This window comes from Chenopodium album, chromosome 6 (genome assembly GCF_948465745.1).
Source record: "Chenopodium album chromosome 6, dcCheAlbu1.1, whole genome shotgun sequence".
Lineage (NCBI taxonomy): Eukaryota > Viridiplantae > Streptophyta > Magnoliopsida > Caryophyllales > Amaranthaceae > Chenopodium > Chenopodium album.
In genome coordinates this window covers 41,382,529-41,401,989 of record NC_137839.1, presented here as the reverse complement: position 1 = coordinate 41,401,989, position 19,461 = coordinate 41,382,529, and the positions used below count along the sequence as shown (strand labels likewise).

The window sequence follows — 19,461 nt, the reverse complement described above, 5'->3', positions numbered from 1 at the left end:
TAAATCATTTGCACGGTTATTGTTTTAGAACCATACTGGATCGACCTATGAGAATACTTGAAGAGATTAAAAATCGTCATAAGTATACTTCTCATTATGCCTATCGGAACCTATTTCCTCGACCATGAGTATTGTGAGTTCTCTTGTTTGAGTACTAGTCCGCTTTGATGTTGTCAAACGTCTGCCGTAATAAGGGATTATAACGGCAACACTAGAGCGGCTAGGTCTTCTCAGTAAGAGGAGCTACATTACAAGACTGGGAATGTCCCGCTACTAAAATAGGGAAGATGTCTTTGTTGTATACAAGGCCTCTCGTAGAGCGAGAAAGTGAAAATACATGGTCGTGCTCGGATAGATTTTAGAAATCATTTGTTTATTGACAGTCGGACTCGGAATCGAGAAACACTTTTGGACGTAATAAGGATGACGAAATAATCTTACCTTATAGTTCATGAAGAGACATTAAGCGACATAGGAAAAAGGTTGTACACTAAATGCGCACTTATCCGGAAGGACAAGTGGGAGATTGAAAGGAATGGTGTCCTTTGAACAAGTGTACTATTCCGTTAGTGGGTTAAGAATTATTAGAAAGCTAATATATTCAGTAAGGTCAAGTGATCGGAATGCCTGGGTGGAGGCCGCTTCCGATCAGTAATATTAATGCTTAATTAATTGCTTAATCTTGACTAAACCCTTCGGGTCACACCCAACAAACTAATGAACCGAAGCGACGAATTAATTATGAATTAATTAATAAGTCAACCGAGTAATTAATATTTAGACGCCGGGAATTAGAGCTTAGAGCGTCGAAACCGGACGTCGGAAGTCGAGTAAAAAAAAATAAAAGACGAGACATGAAAATAATAATAAATCAACACAGACCAAAATACCCTAGCATCGGAATGCCCCGAGCAAACCGAGTGCTAGAGGCATTTGACCTAGCATGGTGGCTAGCATGCACACCAAGCCGAGCTTAGGCTGGCTGATGCGTGCTAGCACACCAAGGTTAGCTTCGCAAGACTAGGCACTGTCTAGTGCGTGCTAGCGCTGCTAGAGGCTGCCTTGTGCACGCATTGGCTAGCAGCCATGCCCCAACAAGCCGCAGCAGCTAGCACGCAATGCGCGCCAGCCGCATCAGCTAGCAGTTGCATGGCTGGGCCATTGGGCACCTGCTAGCGCTGTTGGGTAGCCACGGCAAGGCAGCCCACCTTGGGTGCCTTGATGCCCAAGGGTGGGTGCAACATGGCGCAAAGTGAGAGGAGTGTGAGGTGATGTGTTGGCCGGTTTTGGGAGAGGGAGTGGGGAGCAAGTTTGGTCCCCCCTTCCTCCAAATGGTCCTCACCTAACCTCTCACATGAGCTTGCCACTTGTTGATTTATTACTAGTTTGATTATTAATTTTATTTTAGCCTTAAAATAAAATTGGAAAATCAAATTCTCCCACATTGATGGGAGAGCTTTTCACTCTCTAGCTTTTCCCTATTAATACCCAAGTTGGGGTATTGGGAAAATCACTTGAGTAAGAGTTGGAAAAGGCATCACCATTGTGAAAACCATTGAACTCATTAATCACTCGGGTTTTGGTTGGGCCTTGCTAACCCCAAGGAATTGGACCGTTTTCGGTGGTCAAGTTGTGGGTGGACTATCGTTGGACACCGTCGTAATTTCGAGGCATGCTTTCGAAGTATGAGCCCCTTCCGTTTGGGCGAAGCACACTCCAAAAGTAATTATCTTATCTTCATCTTGTGATTAATTTATTTATGATTATGGTTTTATTTATTGCGAGTGCGGTCTTGGTTTTGGGTTTGTTTCCGCGGTGAGTCGGACTCACCAAACCCCAACACATTTAATTAGCATTGATAAATTGACTTTAGTTGACTTTTTAGAGTTTTAATGAGTTTAAAAGAAGTTTTTTTAAGGAAAATATGATTTTGTTGTTTTGTATGGTTAAATTTTATCAAAATTAAGAAAATGCATGAAATTGTTTTTTAGCGCCTGACAACAGGATTAGCGCCTGGGGCTAATGCTTGGCGTCTGGCGCTAAGTCGTTTTATTCTCATCGAAACTCTAATTCGTTTTTTTATCCATCCGGCTGATTTTCTCTACAAATAGCCTCCTAAAACCTCCGTTTTCCATCATAAATAAATCATCAACATCAATTAATTTTCTTATTCTCTCTAGTTTTCAAGAATCTCTTGATCTCCCTCAAGCTTTCTCTACAAAATTCCGCATTCACAAGATCTAGACACACCTATCCAAGTTCGAAGTTGCCTTCGCCGTAGATGTGAAAGGTTTTAATTTCTGAGGGTTTAGTCCCAAATCTCTATTTCAATTATTTAATTTCATTATTTATTTTATATTTTCCTTGAAGTTACTAACGTGTGTATTTTGTTATTAGAAAGAGATACGAGGCATCCACGTAAGTGCTTTATTTGTTTGCATTGATATTATGATATAGAAATCATGTCTAGGTTGTTATTATGATTCCTAGTATCATGTTAGGATGCTTGATGTTTTGAATGTCAACAATGATTCCTAGTATTATGTTTAGGGAAAAGGTTATAATATTAAATATGCTTATTATGATTCCTGCGATGCCTTGTATTTCTTTCCTAATATTCATGTTAGTATCATGTTAGGGCTAAATATTTGAGCATTTACGTTATTTTTTTTTGTCAATTCCGAGCTTAATTTGTGTCCATAAAAGGTCAAAATGACCCCCAAAACTATACCCGAGTAATTTTTGCCACGAAGTTAAATGAAGAAAAAATATATTATTTTTATTAATTAAATAAATAATTAAAATGAACCAATCATATTATGACACGTGTCAAGATTTAATCTTAATGACTAACGGAGTTAACGGCCGTTAGTCAATAATGACATTTGGTGAATTTTTTAAAAACTCGATGGCATTTGGTGAATTTTGAAAACCTTGATGGCATTAGGTAAATTTTTAAAGTACTCAATGGCATTTGGTGAAATAGCCGCACTTTTTTTAATGCAATTTTTACTTTATTTTATTAATGCAATTTTTAGCTTTTTAAATTAAATTAACTTTTTACATTTAAAATTCTTAGCAATGAAAACGACTTGAATAATATCGAGAATTATTCAAGTACGCAAGTCGAAAATTTCCAGAAAACACGGAAATTCTCCCAGATAGATGCAGAACGTTTGCGCTGCAATTTTGACGTTGTCGTCGTCCTAAGAAATTGTCGCGATGCGCTGCTCGTTGTCGTTGTGCGACAGTTGCGGTGTGTCGCGCTAGACTAATTGTTGCACGTCGGCTGTTCTATTGCTGACGAATCGATTTTTGTGAGAATTAAAGTGGCCGCACCCTGTAAAGGGTTGCCTACGTATCCTTTCCTAAGGAATCAGGCCAAACGTAGCTCTCTTGAGTTATCCTACTCAAGTAATTATGGGTAGTACTTCTTAAGTTGGTCAAGATTGGTCATATTAAGTGATTTCTAATCCTTGCATTTCAATCGCCCATTTGAGCATTCGTCCAGAAGACTCCAAGGTTGTGAGTGGCCGTTTGATCGGTTGGTCAGTATAGACCTCTACCGCATGCGCCAAGAAGTAAGGTTTAAGCTTCTTGATGGCCATGTAAAGGGCAAGGCCGAATTTCTCAACCATGGGGTACCGAAGCTCTGCATTTCTCAAAACATGGCTTATGAAATACACCGGGAGCTGGATGCCGTCTCTTTTAGCTAAGAGGACAGCACTGAGGGCATGATCAGAGACGGCTAAGTACATGAAGAGCTTCTCTTGAGGCAAAGGGCTGACAAGCCTCGGAAAAGAATGCAGATGAGTTTTTAGCCTTTGAAAGGCCGCCTCTGCATCATCCCCCCATTCAAAGTTTGTCTTCTTTTTGATTGCCTGGAAAAAGTAGAGACACTTGTCGCCTGAACGGCTGAGGAATCTCCCAAGGGCCGCCAGACAACCTGTTAGTTTTTGTACTTCCTTCACAGTACGGGGCGACTGCATGTCGATTACCGCCTGTATTTTCTCAGGGTTGGCCTCTATTCCTCTTTGGTCAATCAAAAATCCGAGAAACTTCCCAGACTCAACACCAAAGACACACTTTTTTGGGTTAAGCATGACCTTGTGCCGCCTGAGTGTGGCGAATGTTTCTCGGAGATCAGCAAGGTGATCCGCCTGCTGTTTGGATTTGACTATCATATCATCAATGTACGCCTCTACGTTCCTTCCGATTTGATTAATGAAGACCGTATTAATCATTCGTTGGAAGGTAGCAGGCGCATTCTTCAACCCAAACGGCATCACCGTATAACAGAACAACCCCTGATCAGTGACGAATGCCGTCTTTTCTTGATCTTTTTTCCACAGGGGGATCTGATGGAAACCTGAATAGGCGTCCATGAAACTCATCAGGGCATGTCCGGCTATTGAGTCGACCAGACTGTCGATCTTAGGCAGTGGATAGCTATCCTTTGGACATGCCTTGTTGAGGTCTGTGTAATCAACACACATCCGCCAAGTTCCATTCGGCTTTTTAACTAACACAACGTTAGCTACCCACTCAGGGAAGTTGCACAGCCGAATGAACTTGGCATCTAACAGCTTTTTTACTTCGGCAGCTGTCGCCTGACTTCTTTCTTCGCCGTGGTTTCTTTTCTTTTGCCGGATGGGCTTCTTTTTAGGATCCACGGCGAGTTTGTGGACAGCGAGATCCGGGCTGATGCCTGGCATCTCTTCCACTTCAAAGGCAAAGATGTCTTTGAATTCCTTGAGCAGCTGGTGAAGGTTTTCACCCAACTTTGCAAAGGCAATCGTCCCCACCTTAACAGTCCGCTCTGGACGGCTATCATCCAGAGGGATATCAATGTGCTCTCCAGTAGGCTGGGGACGAAGATCATCCGACCTTTCCCCGGTCAGTGATTGCTATTGCTTTTCTTTTTTTACCACCACCAGCTGATCAGTCTTTCTTTTCTTTCCGGATGGTGGGGCCGACTGTTCTTCCTCGACACCGTCGAGGTCAATCATTTGCTTGCCCCGGCCGGATGCTGCGGCCGCAGGCTTGACGTCCGAGAGATAACACTCTCGAGCCGTCTTTTGGTCCCCATTAAGGGAACCAACTGTTCCATCATCCTTCTCATACTTGAGTAGCATGAGAGCAGAGATGATGACGGCCTTACACTCATTAAGAGTGGGTCGGCCAAAAATGAGGTTGTAAGCCGTGAGCTCTTCAACCACTAGGAAACGGATGGTCATGTGCCGACCGTCTCCCCTGCTTCCCAAGCGGACAGGTAGGTCAATTCGTCCGACTGGGTGCACAAGTCCTCCCCCAAACCCAACTAAGGTGTGGGTGACCTCCATCATGCTATCCGGTTTGTACTTAAGATTGGACAAGCATTTGAGGCTGATGAGGTCAGAGGAACTTCCTGTGTCAATCAGAATTCGGCCAACCAGCTGGTTGGCGACTTTACACTCAATAACAACAGGGTCATCATGCGGCCGACGGACTTTGCCTCTGTCCTGTTCGGTGATGACAACTTTAGGGAAGGTGGATGTGCTAGCTGTATCCCCCTCCTCAACAGAATTGACCATCTTTCTCAGATGGTCGTTGGTACCCCGAATGGTCGGGCCACCACCGGCAAATCCGCCTGCTATGGTATACACCGGTTCTTCATCAGTTTCGGTACTCACAGCAGGTTGGGGAGTCTTTTTCTTGGACTGCCCCGGATTTGCTTTTGAAGTCACTTTGGACTTCACATAGGACTTCAGCTGTCCTTTGTCGGCCAGACGGTCGAGCTCCCGCTTGAGACTAAAGCAGTGGTTCGTGTCATGGCCAACATCCTCATGGAAATGGCAATGCTTGTTCTTGTTCCGATTTTCAGCGGAACCTTTCATAGCAGTCGGCTTTTCAAGAGTTAGCCGATCCTTAATTTCCAAAAGGATGGAGCAGTAGTCCTTGTGGAATTCGTACCTTGGGACGTACGGTTTCCACTCTTTTTTCTTCTTCTGGGCCGGTTGATCAGAGTTATCAATGGCCCAGACTTTCTTTTTCTTTTTGCTCTCTTCTGGCTTAGGAGCTGGCTGAGCAGGCCGACTTTCTTTCTGTCGGTCGGACTTCTTATGGTCCGACTGCTTATTGAAGGAGCAGAGTTCGGTCGCCTGTATGTAGGCTTCCGCCTCTCGCAAGGCTCCTTGCAGGGTAAAGATTTGTTTGCGGACGAGTTCGTACTTAAAAGTAGACCCGTCCTTCAGACCCTTAAAGAAGTCTGTGAAGGCGACCTCATTAGACAGCCCATGAATCTGGATTCGGACCAGATTGAACCGCCTGACGTAGGATCGCAAACCTTCTCTATCTCCCTGCTGTACATTGCCCAAGTCAAGACTTGTCTTTTAGGCAGGGATGTTCATAGAGAAGTTTGATGCAAACAAGAACGCAAGCGTCTTGAAGCTATTTATGCAGCCAGCCGGCAGGTTGCCAAACCACTGCTGGGCTATGCCCTTCAGGGTGGCTGGAAAGCAACGACACCATGCGGCATCATCCAACCCCTGTAAATACATGAGGTGGGTGTATGCTAGCAGGTGGTCTTCTGGGTTGGAGGTCCCGTCATAGGCTCCAACCAGAACGTTTTTAACTTTAGCCGGCTGTACGGCTTTAATTATTTCCCTGGAGAAAGCAGAGGGTTGATCTCCAAGGTGTTGCAGCCTAAGCTGCCAGTCCATCGGCTGATAGCCGTATGCCGCCTGTCATCCATAGAGGGTAGGTTGCATGTAAGGTACAACTGGCGCCTGGTACAATGGTTGTGCCATGTACTGGGCGGACTGAATCACATGCGGCCCAGACTGAACCCTTTGGCTGCTTGCTGGGGTCTCATGTACAGACTGGGAACACCTCACAGAGGTATTCCGAAAGCTATCATGATAAGTCGACGTTGAAGCCGACTTTGATTGCTGGGTTCTCCTCTCCTCAATGTATTGCCGAGCGTCAGAGAACGTTTTCTTGCTACCATCCGGCTGTATGTGCCGGATGGGTTTTCTTGCGCCCATTTCTGGGAAACGGAGCCGATTAAGGTCAAATTGGGGCCTGGCCTTCTCCTTAGGAGCAGGATGAGGAGTCGGCTGACGGTCCCTGACCGACTTTTGTTTGCCAGCTTGGGTTGGCTTCTTGGCCGACTGCTCCTTTCTAAGAGTAGGCGACTTCTTTGAGGCGAGCTGCTTGATTTCACCCCTGAGGCTGCTCAGGAGTGACATTAGCTCATCCCGAGTGACGGGAGTTGATCCTGCCGCCTGGGAAGGATCAACCGGCCGCCCCGAGGGCTTCTTTGGCTGGCCAGCAGTTTTGCTTGGTCCTTCCTGAACATGGGGACGCTCTCGCCGTTCCTTACTGCGGATGCGTTTAGAGATGAGGGATCCATTTGGATCCACATAGGTTTCGACATCAGCGTCGTCACCTGAGTCATGGTCCGTTTGGACCAGTACATCATTTGGAGGCCGAATGGCCTCCGGATTTGGTACAGGTTCTTGTGAAGCCATTTCAGAGGTACTCTCCCCACAGACGGCGCCAAATGTTTCGGGGGTTTTTGTCCCTCGATAGAGTTATAACACTGAAACTGGATTCAACTGAGGATGCCTGTACCTGCAAAGCAAACGGACCGCCGGATGGTCGGTGGTCCGCCTCCGAAGATTAAGTCAGTAAACGTTCGGAGATAAAACGTGCGGAAGTAAAGTTATCTGCTTGGATTCCAAGCTCAGGTAAAGTGCTGTGTATTCCTTGAAAACGACAGCTCTGTGGTAAGTGACGTATTGTCTTGTATTGCATGTCAAAAATTCTCTCTTGTCATAAATGACATAATGTCCCTATTTATAGGGTCCTTTTGAAAAGTGTGCCTTCCTAGGATCTGGTGACCTAGTAATTAGGTCACGCCGTTTTGCGGCGCCTCGGGATTTGGGCCTTAGAAGGCCGCCATCCCAGGGTCAATGCCTGAGTGACACGTGTCACTGTGCCCAAAGGATTTTGAAGCACTTTTTGTGTGACACGCGTCGCCACCTGAATGGTCCCTGCTGGACCTTCAGTCCTCGTAGGACGGAGAAGAGTCCACCCTCCACGTGTCATCATTCCATAGGTCCAAATGGCACCTATACAGAGGACACGTGGCACTTTCTGATTAGGCCACCTGGCCGGGTATAAAATACCCAAATCACATATGATGCCGCTTCAACACACTTTGTAAAATAATCGATTTCTACTAGGATGTATTTGTGTTCTCCTGTCCCTTGAGGAGTAATCTTTCCAATAATATCCATTCCCCATGTTGAGAATGGCTATGGTGAAGTGTAAGTGTAAAGGAGTGATGGGGGAATGTGATGCAAGTTAGCGTATATTTGGCCTTTAGGACATCTTTTCACATAGTGATAATAGTCCTTATTCATAGTAGTCCAATAATACCCTTCACGTATTATCTTTTGGACTAGCATCTTTCCACTTTGGGCTTCCTTTAATTTTTTCCTACACATAAGAGAGCTCTACCTTGAGGTACCCTTTTGTGTAGCTCATAGTCTATGAGTACATATTGGGAAGCCAAAAGTTTTAGGGCTCGTTTTCTCTATTGTCCGCATGGAGTGGATATTCTCCTTTGGTGACATTGTTGAGGATGTCTGTATACCAGGGTTCTTCTTCTTCTTCCTCTTCTTCTTGGACTACCTCATCGTCTTCTATGGCTTAAATGTAAGCAGGTTTATGCCTCTTTATTGTTAACAACATTTGCTCAATTTCTGTGGGAATTCTAACTATGAGGCTGGCCTTGCCAAAGCATCAACGAATTGATTTTCCTCTCTAGGTATGTAGATATGTGTATTCTACCTTTTCTAATTAATTAGTGAGAGTTTCCAGATATGTTTGGTAAGGGGCCAAGATTTCTCTCCTTACTTTCCACCTTTTGGAAATCTGGTTGATAATTAGAGTAGAGTCTCCGAATATTCGAAGTTTCTTTACTCCTAATGCCAAAGTTGTTTCGAGGCCTACCACGCATGCCTCATATTCTGCAGCATTGTTGGTAACGTCAAAATCTAACTTTACGGAGATTAAGACATGATCTTCTAATAATACTCCTACACCACAACCTTTTTGGTTTGATGCCCCATCGAAGTATAACGTCCACGTATCATCTTCTGTGAGCATTAGATCTTCATTTGGAAATTCGTTTTCATGCATTGGCGTCTAATCCTCTATAGGGAAATCTGCTAGAAAATCTGAGACCACCGATCCTTTAATAGATTTTTGGGGCATAAACCTTACATCAAACTAGGCTAAGTTTACTATCCATCTCGATATTCTACCATTAAGGGTAGATTTCTTGAAGAGATACTTAAGTGGATCCATCCGAGATACTACATAGGTTGTGGCCTACACTAATGCGAGACACAATTTTTCAAATGGTGTATATCGTACTTCATACTCGAGCATCTTTTTGCTTAAGTAGTAGATGGAGTTTTCTATTCCTTCTACTTCTTGTGCGAGCATAGCCCCCACTGTCTCTTTGGTAACAATTATATATAACCAAAAAGGGATTCTCGGGACCGCTGACGCTAATACGGGAGGATTAGCGAGATAGGCTTTGATTTTCTCAAAGGCTTTTTGTCACTCATCGTCCCATATTAATGGTACGCTCTTCTTTAATTTCTTGAATATGGGTTCACATATCATGGTTAATTTGGATATGAAACTACTTATATAATGCAATTGGCCAATGAATCCTCAAATTTGTTTCTCCGTCTTGGGCGGTGGCATTGACATGATTGCTTTAACCTTGGTTAGGTCAATCTCTATTCCTCTAGAGCTAATAACGTATCCCAAGAGTTTTCCTAAGGTTACTCCAAAAGCACACTTGGATGGATTTAACCTCTTGTTATATTTTCTCAGTCTTTCGAAGAATTTTCTTAAGGCTTCTAGATGTCTTAGACGATCTTTTGATTTTACTATCATATCATCTACGTAGACTTCAACTTCTTTGTGCATCATGTCATGTAATAAGGCAGTCGCTGCTCTTTGGTATGTGGCACCCGTGTTTTTCAACACGAATGACATTATTGTGTAATAGTAAGTTCCCCATGGCGTTATGAATCTAGTCTTTTCCATATATTTCTCGGCCATGAGAATCTGGTTGTATCCCGCGTATCCATCCAAAAACGAGAGAAGCACATGATTTGCTGTATTGTCTACCAAAATGTCAATGTGTGGTAAAGGGAAGTTGTCCTTTGGACTTGACTTATTTAGATATCTGTAGTCGACACACATTCTTACCCTTCCATTCTTCTTTGGAATTAGTACCACATTTGCAACCCATTCTAGGTATTTGGATACCTTGATAAAGCCTGTGGTAATTTGTTTTTGAACTTCTTCTTTTATTTTAAGAGCTACTTCAGGTTTCATTCGACGTAACTTTTGTTTTACGGGTTTAATTCCTGGATTTAATGGTATTGTTGTGTTGAGCTATTTCTCTATTTATTCGTGGCATATCTTCATATAACCAAGCAAATATATTGATAAATTCTTTTAGTAGATCAATTAAACCGGTTCTTTCTTATTTAGTAAGAGTAGTTAGTCCGATTTTAACTTCTCTTTTAATGTTTGGATCTTTTGAAATATCCACTATTTTAGAGTCTTCTATTGTTGGTGTTTTATTCTCAGGTGTTTCCACTACTTTAATTATTTCTTTGTCACTTTCATTGTTAGTTAAGCAATGCTCCTCATCTTGAGTTAAGGAATAACACGAGGAGTAAGCAAAAGAAGACATATTATTGTATTTAGAAATCATTACATCAAATAAAGAAAGGTCTGTTGGGACTTGACTACTAACTATCCTAGGATTAGATGCTAAAGTAGAAGAGTTAAGGAGAGGTGCTATAGCTACAGGTTTTGAAGAGTCGATAGGGGAAGACTTTGACTCTGACTGAGGCGACTCTGTGAACATAGGTAATTGTCCTGTTGTTATAGAGATCTTTCGTCCGCTTGGTGTAGTCACCTTCACAGTATTTCGCCATCCCTGAACTAGCCCCTCTGTTACTATAGCTACAGGTTTTGAAGAGTCGATAGGGGAAGACTTTGACTCTGACTCAGGCGACTCTGTGAACATAGGTAATTGTCCTGTTGTTATAAAGATCTTCCGTTTGCTTGGTGTAGTCACCGTCACAGCATTTCGCCATCCCTGAACTAGCCCCTCTATCGAAGTGATGAGCTTTGAGGGGTCAAAGCTCTCACTTTGTAGTGCAGAATGAATGAGCGCGTAGATGTCTTCAACATATTTTGGCTCATTAAAGTTCAAGCAGGGAGGTGCTTTCTCCTTATAGATAGGAGTAGGGGTGTCATTTAAGAAGTGGCAATCCAAGAAGAACTCAAACCCAGGCTGCCTTATTCCATCTTTGACAAAGAGCTCGGGAAATTCAAAGCATGGATAATCTTCACCCTCTCTTATTAATTGTCCATTTAAGGTGAGGGGACATCGATCCATTGGGATTGCTTTCTTGTGAGTACGAGCATTTCTCCGCGAATTATCCTTTTCCTAGGCTTCCTTATAGTCTTTCGAAGTCTGTTCAAAACCAAGTACAAAAGTATCTAATTTAGGAAGACTAGATGATTTCGTTTATATGGCTACTCCTTTCTTATTTCCTAAAGCCATTCTAGGAAATTTAAGTTTCCTTATTTTCGGAGTATACCATTAACTATCATGTTCGAATGGAGGTCGTGGAAAAGAGGGGTCTTTCATCCTCTTCGATTAAGGAGACCTCTTCTGCGTTAAATCCCCATAAGTCTTCATCGTTGTCATTGTGCTCCACATTTATGAGAGGTTTATCAATTACCTTAATTCTCAACTGGGAGACATCGATTGTAACAGGAATTCCTCCAACTTTAGCCTTCACTTGTTGGTGAGGTGATGAAGGGACGACCTTAAGGTCATGAAGAGAAGGGAGTCCCAACAACAAGTTGAAAGAACCCTTGATTTCAACCACTTGGAAAGTTGTAGCATGCTCTATCACTCCTGCGGTGATATTCATAGTAATAGTACCAAGAGATAGTGTTGGGGTTTGGTGAGTCCGACTCAGTACAGAAGCAAACCCAAAACAAGACTGCACTCGCAATAAAAAAAACCATAAAGCATAATTAACTTAATAACAAGATTAGGATAGTAATTATACCTTTGACGCGTGCTTCGCCTGACCTCAATGGGCTCATACTTCAAAAGCAAGTCTTAAAAGTACGATGACCTCCAACGGAAGTCCACCCACAACCCGACCACCAACAAGGGTCTAATGCCTTGGAGTTAGCAAGGACCAACCAAAACTTGAGTAATTAATGAGTTCAAAGGTTTTCACAATGGTGATGCCTTTTCCAATTCTTACTCAAGTGCTTTTACCAATACCCCAAGTTGGGTATTTATAAAAAAATGCAAGATTGTGAAAAGCACTCCCATCAATGTGGGAGAATTTGATTTTCCCATTTTATTTTAAAGCTAAAATAAAATTAATAATCAAACTAGTAATAAATCAACGAGTGGCAAGCTCTCATTAAGGAGTAGGTGAGGACCATTTAGAGAAGGGGGGACCAAACTTGCTCCCCACTCCCTCTCCCATAACCGGCCACCTAAATGCCCCAACTCTTATTTATTTTGCGCCACATGGCAGCCCACTTGGGCACCAAGGCACCCCATGTGGGCTGGTGCTGCTGAGGTCTACTGCTAGCGTGCCTCGCACCTAATGCGGGCTGCTGCTGCCGAGGTCTGCTGCTAGCTTGACTTGCACCTAGTGCGGGCTGCTAGCTGCAACGTGCTAGCATGTCACGGCTTGCTACCAAGCCCTGCACTTGGTGTGGGATGCTAGCTCGGCTATGCCCCTATTACTCGGTATTCCAATGTTAGGGGTATTTGGTCATTGTTGATTTATTATTATTTTCATGTCTCGTGTTTTTACTATTTTCAACTCGACTTCCGACGCTCGATTTTGAAGCTCCAACCTCGAATTTCAGATGTCAAAATATTAATTACTCGGTCGACTCATTAATTAATTCCTAATTAATTCATCGCTTCGGCTCGTTAGTTGCTTGGGTGTGACCCGAAGGGTTCAGTCAAGATTAAGCTTTAATATTGATTATACATTAATATTACTGATTAGAAGCGGCCTCCACCCAAGCATTCCGATCACTTGACCTCATTGAATTATTAGCTTTCTAATAATTCCCAACCCCCTATCGGAATAATACACTTGTTCAAAGGATACCATTCCTTTCAATCTCCCACTTGTCCTTCTGGACAAGTGAGCTTTTAGTGTATAGCCCTTTTCCTATGTCGCGTAATACCTCTTCATGAACTATTAGGTAAAATTTATTCGTCGTCCTTATTACTTCCAAAAGTGTTTCTTGAAATCAAAGTTCGACTGTCAATAAACATATGATTTCTAAAATCCATCCGAGCACGACAATGCATTTTACAGTCTTGCTCTTCGAGAGGCATTTTAAACAACAAAGACATCTTCCCTATTATTAATAGGGGTCATTTCCAGTCATGTAATGTAGCTTCTCTTACTGAGAGGACCTAGCCTCCCGTTTGTCGTCATTATAATCTCCATGTACGGCTGACGTTTGACCAACAACTAAGCGAACTAGTACTTAAACAAGAGAACTCACAATACTCATGGTTAAGGAAAAAAAGGTTCCGATAGCAATAATGAGAAATATATTTATGGCGATTTTTGAATCTCTTAAAGTATTCTCATAGGTCGATCCAGTACGGTTCTAAACCAATACCTGTGTAAATGATTTATGACGATCATGTCCTTGTAGCATAAGAAACGGTGCTGTAAATCAAACTACACACTAATCTCAAATGGTCATTAATCGTCCATCGCTTAAATGACCTCGATTATGGATAATATTCGATTATAATATTCAATGATCACTTAATAGGTATTTCCTTATCCAAGATATTGTCTTGATACCCTATTTTGAATATTCTCAAAATCGAATGGACTCAATATTTATTTATAAACCACAACTAAATAGTCAACGGAGTGATTTAAATCGCATGAAAAATTTAATTACTCCAAAACTGAATGGTTCATCATAATGTTCTACATTATAATTATTTAAAATTAATTAAAACACTAAAATAAGGAATCCAAAGCCAATCTCCGATGTGCCTGATTCCCATTGCCTCAACGTACTTGTTGTGCTTTACTTGAGACAAAGGTTTAGTTAGTGGATTGGCTACATTGTCATCCGTTCCAACTTTACAAATTCTGATTTGACCTTCTCATTTCCATTCTCGAATCATGTGAAACTGCCGCTTGACATGTTTGACCTTCTTATGTTCTCTTGGCTCTCTGGCAATAGCTCCATTGTTGTCACAATAGAGGTATATTGGATCCTTGATGGAGGGTACAACCTCTCTTGGCCCATTCCATTTGGAATCGAGCTAGTACCTTATCAATATAGGTATTTTGACTCAATCATATCATCCTTTTTGATCAATCCCTATAGATATTGATGCCTAGTATGTACTGAGCCTGTCCCAAGTCTTTCATTGAAAAACATTTTCTAAGCTAAGCCTTTACAGACTCTAATAATGGAATGCCATTTCCAATGAGTAATATGTCATTGACATATAAGACTAGGAAGGTGATGTCACTCCCACTGACCTTCTTGTAAACACAAGACTCATCTAGATTCTTGATAAAACCAAACTTGCTGATGGCTTCATCGAACCGCAGATTCCAAATTCTACTTTCTTTCTTTAATCCATAAATGGATATCTTAAGCTTGCATAACTTTCCGGCGTTGTTTTGGTCGACAAAACCTTCAGGCTGTGTCATATACATAATTTCTTCAAGAATACCATTTAAGAAGACGGTTTTGATGTCAATCTGCCATATTTCATAGTTGTATTATGCAGCAATCGCTAGGTGGATCCAAACAGATTTATGCATTGCGACTAGAGAAAAGTTTCATCGTAATCAATACCATGAACTTATCTATAACCTTTTGCTACTAATCTAGCTTTGTAAATAAATACATTTCCATCTTTGTCAGTTTTCAACTTGAAAATCCACTTACATCCGATAGGTGTGTAACCTTAAGGTAAGTCAACCAAGTCCCAGACTTGATTGCCAAATATGGAATCCATTTCAGATCTCATGGCTTCTTTCCATTTAGAGGAGTCGTTGCTTTCCATCGCTTGCTTTGTAGGTTGCCGGTTCATCTCCATCCATGATCAAGATGCCGTGATTCTCTGTTAATACTAAACCAATATATCTATTAGGTTGAGATCTCGGTCTCTGAGACCTACGTATGGTAATGGACTGAGCATTTGCACTGTCAGTTCGACATTGCATATTTTGATCATTTTGACCTTCGTCAACAGATGCTGCTTGAGCACTTTGACTGTCATTTTGATTTTGTTGCTCATCCTCACGAACTTTGCCAAGTTTGATTTTCCTCCCACTTGTCATGTTGGAAAGGCGCTCCTTCTCCAAAAAGACATCATCGCGAACAATAAACACTTTGTTCTCCGATTTGCTTTAGAAGTAATACCCTTTGGTTTCCTTTGAGTAGCCCACAAAGTAAACCTTATCAGATTTGGGATGAAGTTTGTAAGAAATCAATTTCTTGACATATGCTTCGCATCCCCATATCTTTACAAAAGTCAACCTAGGAGGTTTCTTCGTCCATAACTCGTATGAAGTCTTTTCTACAGCTTTTGATGGAGCACGGTTCAGTGTTAGTGCCGCAGTTAAAAGTGCGTGTCCCCAGAAAGAGATAGGAAGATCACAAAGTCCCATAGTTGATCGTACCATGTCTAACATGTTTCAATTTCTCTGTTTGGATACTCCTTTCCATTGTGGAGTTCCTGGAGGTGTAAATTCTTAAAGTATGCCATGATCTTTCACGTGGTCATCGAATTCTTAGCTCAAGTATTCACCACCTTGATCCGATCGAAGGGCTTTGATTTTCTTGCCAAGCAGATTTTAAACTTCACTCTAAAATTCTTTGAACTTTTCAAACGATTCAGATTTATGCGACATTAGGTAAACATATCAACATCTACTATAGTTGTCCGTGAAGGTTATGAAATATCGATAGCCATTCCTTACGGGTGTTCTCATTGGTCCACATACATCGGTATGTATTAGGCCCAATAAGTCATTGGCCCTTTCTCCAAACTTGGAGAATGGTTGCTTTATCATCTTGCCTAGTAAACATCCTTAGCAATCCTCAAAAGATTCTAAATCAAAAGAGTCAAGAACGCCTTCTTGTAGAAGCTTCTTGATGCGTTTGATGTTAATGTGGCCAAAACGACAACGCAATAAGTATGTCTGATTTGACTTCATGGTCTTAGCTCTTTTGGTAGTATTATTCATGTTATAAACTTGTTTGTCTAAAGAAAGCACATGAAGACCGTTTTTAGAATGTACAATACCATATAAAACATTATCGAGATAAAACGAACATCAATTGTCATTTACTCGAAATTCAAAACCTTTGGCGTCCAACGCCGAAATTGAAATAATGTTTTTGGTAATGTTAGGAACATAGTAACAACTCTCAAGTTCCAAAACAAGCTTAGAGGGCAAAGACAAACTGAGAGTTCCTACGGATACGGCTGCAATTCTGGCTCCATTATCGACCCGGTGTTTAACCTCGCCCTTCACTAGCTTCCTAACGTTCCTTAGACCCTGAGAATTGGAACAAAGGTGTGAGCCACATCCAGTATCTAATACCCATGATGTTAAGCTAGTGAAGTTTAAGTTTTTAACAAATATACTTAATTAAGAAGCAACGGTTCCGTTCTTTTTATCTTCCTTGAATTTGAGGCAATCTCTCTTCCAATGTCCTTTCTTCTTACAATAGAATCATTCAAAATCAGATTTAGAAGATGCTACCTTCTTTCCCTAGTTATCCTTGGTAGCTTTTGGCTTAGGCGGAAAGTTCTTCTTACCTTTTCCCTTGAAGCCTTTCTTCTTTTTGCCTGTGCGCTTGAACGGCTTGCCCTTTTTTTTTACCATGAGCATATCATGTTTTCCCTTATCCTCTAGCGTTTGCTTAGCTTGATTCAACATACCATGAAGCTCAGTGAGGGTTTTCTCCATGCTGTGTATATTATAGTTCATCATGAACTGATCATAACCTTTGTGTAGCGAGTGGAGAATGATGTCAATTGACATCTCGGTTGAATACCCTACATCAAGCCTTCCGGGCCCAGAAATACCTTGTTTACGTATCATTAGAAAGTGCATTAACATAAATACGGAAGTAAGAAGAGGCAATACAAAAGTGTGTAAACTATAAAACCGAGTCAAAGTGGATTGTCCCACACTAGCACTTCCACGTAATAACTCTACCAAAGGTGATCCTATTACAGGAATAGCATCCGGTACGCCCGTTACAATTTTGACTGCCCAATAACCAATTTGGTCTCGAGGTAAGGAATAACCAGTTACGCCAAAAGAGGCGGTCAATACAGCTAGAACCACACCTGTAACCCAAGTCAATTCGCGGGGTTTTTTAAACCCACCGGTGAGATACACCCGAAAGACATGCAGGATCATCATTAGAACCATCATACTTGCCGACCACCGATGAACGGATCGTATTAACCAACCAAAGTTGGATTCAGTCATTATATATTGAACAGAAGCAAAAGCCTCAGTAAAGGTTGGACGATAGTAAAAAGTCATCACAAACCCGGTAGCTACTTGTACTAAAAAACAAGTAAGTGTAATTCCTCCTAGACAATAAAAAATGTTTACATGAGGAGGAACATACTTACTGGTTATACCATCCGCAATCGCCTGAATCTTGAGACGTTCTTCGAACCAATCATAGACTTTATTGAGATAGGTAAACTGTTAAACCCCCCTAAGAACTGTATATGAGACTTTCATCTCGTACAGCTCAAGCAGACACACCCAAATACTGATTAAAAGAGATAGAGAATAGAAAGTTGCAAACTTCTTAATCCCCTGTTTTCTTTTTTCGGAAGATAGGAAGGAATACAAATCCAAAAGTTCTTCTTTGTGTTCATAATGCCAAAATATCAAGTCGGCGCATTCGTCTTTCTCTTGATTGTTACTACAGGCCTCTTGAATATTCTCTTTTCCTTTTTTCTTTCATTTGTTATTTTTGTATTTGTATATAATTATAATGCGACTTTTTTTACTTTTTTATCATTGATAGGAATTTCTCTTGTTAAGACCCTATGAATCGATGGAACCCTAGATTCATACTAGAACCACGATGATTCAATAAAACCCTAAAGCTAAGCACAAAGATTCCTTGAGTAAGAACCATTGGATCATCACTTATTAAATCAATAGGATAGGTATTATTTTATTATTATAACTAATAATACAAAAAAATTTGTCTGTTGGTTAAACAAAAAAGGCATCAAAAGGAGTTTGAACGAAAAAAGATTTCGATTTATACCTTCTAATTCTTTCTTTGAAAAGAAAATTTTTCTGAATCCGATCTCGAGGTCTGAATATTAAATATGAATCATAGTTCAAATATTGTTTGATCTATTTTAGCTATTCCGTGTTTCAGATACCAAAAAAAATATCCAACGAGGTATAACCATCTCTATCAGGATAAGATGACAGACTCATTTTCTGTATTATCAATAGGATCCATTCTAACAAGTCACACACTCATATTCCGGAAATACAGAAAGAAATTCCGCGATCGAACTACCAAAAGGGGATAAAAAAGGGGATAAAAACAGGAGTCTTAAAAACGCACTTTGTATTGTTTGTATTGAAAGGCTAGAACTTCCCGGTTCTTTTGTCTTTCATTTTTTTGTTTTTGTGGATTTAATTCATTGAAATTCCATCCAGTAAAACGGAAGAATTATAAATTTCCAAAATAATAGAAAGGAATACTGCAAATAAAGCCATCGCAACTCCCATCAAAGGAGTAGTTCCCCACCCAGGAGCTACTTTACCATATTCCAAATTCAAGGGTTTCAAAAGAACCCCTACGGTAGTAGGTTTTGGACGAGATCTAGAACTACTCTCAACGGTTTGTGTAGCCATAAATTCGATTATATTCATTGAGATCTGTTGACTTTGTATACCATTCCGTTGTAAATAAATGATTTTATCATAGATCCATTGTGGTCTTAAAATTTTTTAATAATGGAAACAGCAACCCTAGTCGCCATCTTTATATCTGGTTTACTTGTAAGTTTTACCGGGTATGCCTTATATACCGCTTTTGGGCAACCCTCTCAACAACTAAGAGATCCTTTCGAGGAACACGGAGATTAGCCGAAGTAATGAGCCTTCCAATATTGGAAGGCTCATTACTTCAATTGAAATAATGAAAAATCATTTCATTTTTTAGTTGAAATTTTAGGAGGTTCCCGAAAAAAAATAGCGAAAAAAATTATCCCTAGAGTAGAGACTAATAGAAATGTATAAACCAATGCTTCCATAGATTCGA

At 41.1% G+C, this 19,461-nt stretch overlaps 1 pseudogene; it reads right to left on the bottom strand.

Annotated features, from left to right (window-relative positions):
* LOC145636910 (cytochrome b6 pseudogene) overlaps nucleotides 1-18,726 on the bottom strand; it is a 60,760-nt pseudogene extending 42,034 nt beyond the window's left edge.
* Between the last annotated feature and the right edge of the window lie 735 nt (nucleotides 18,727-19,461).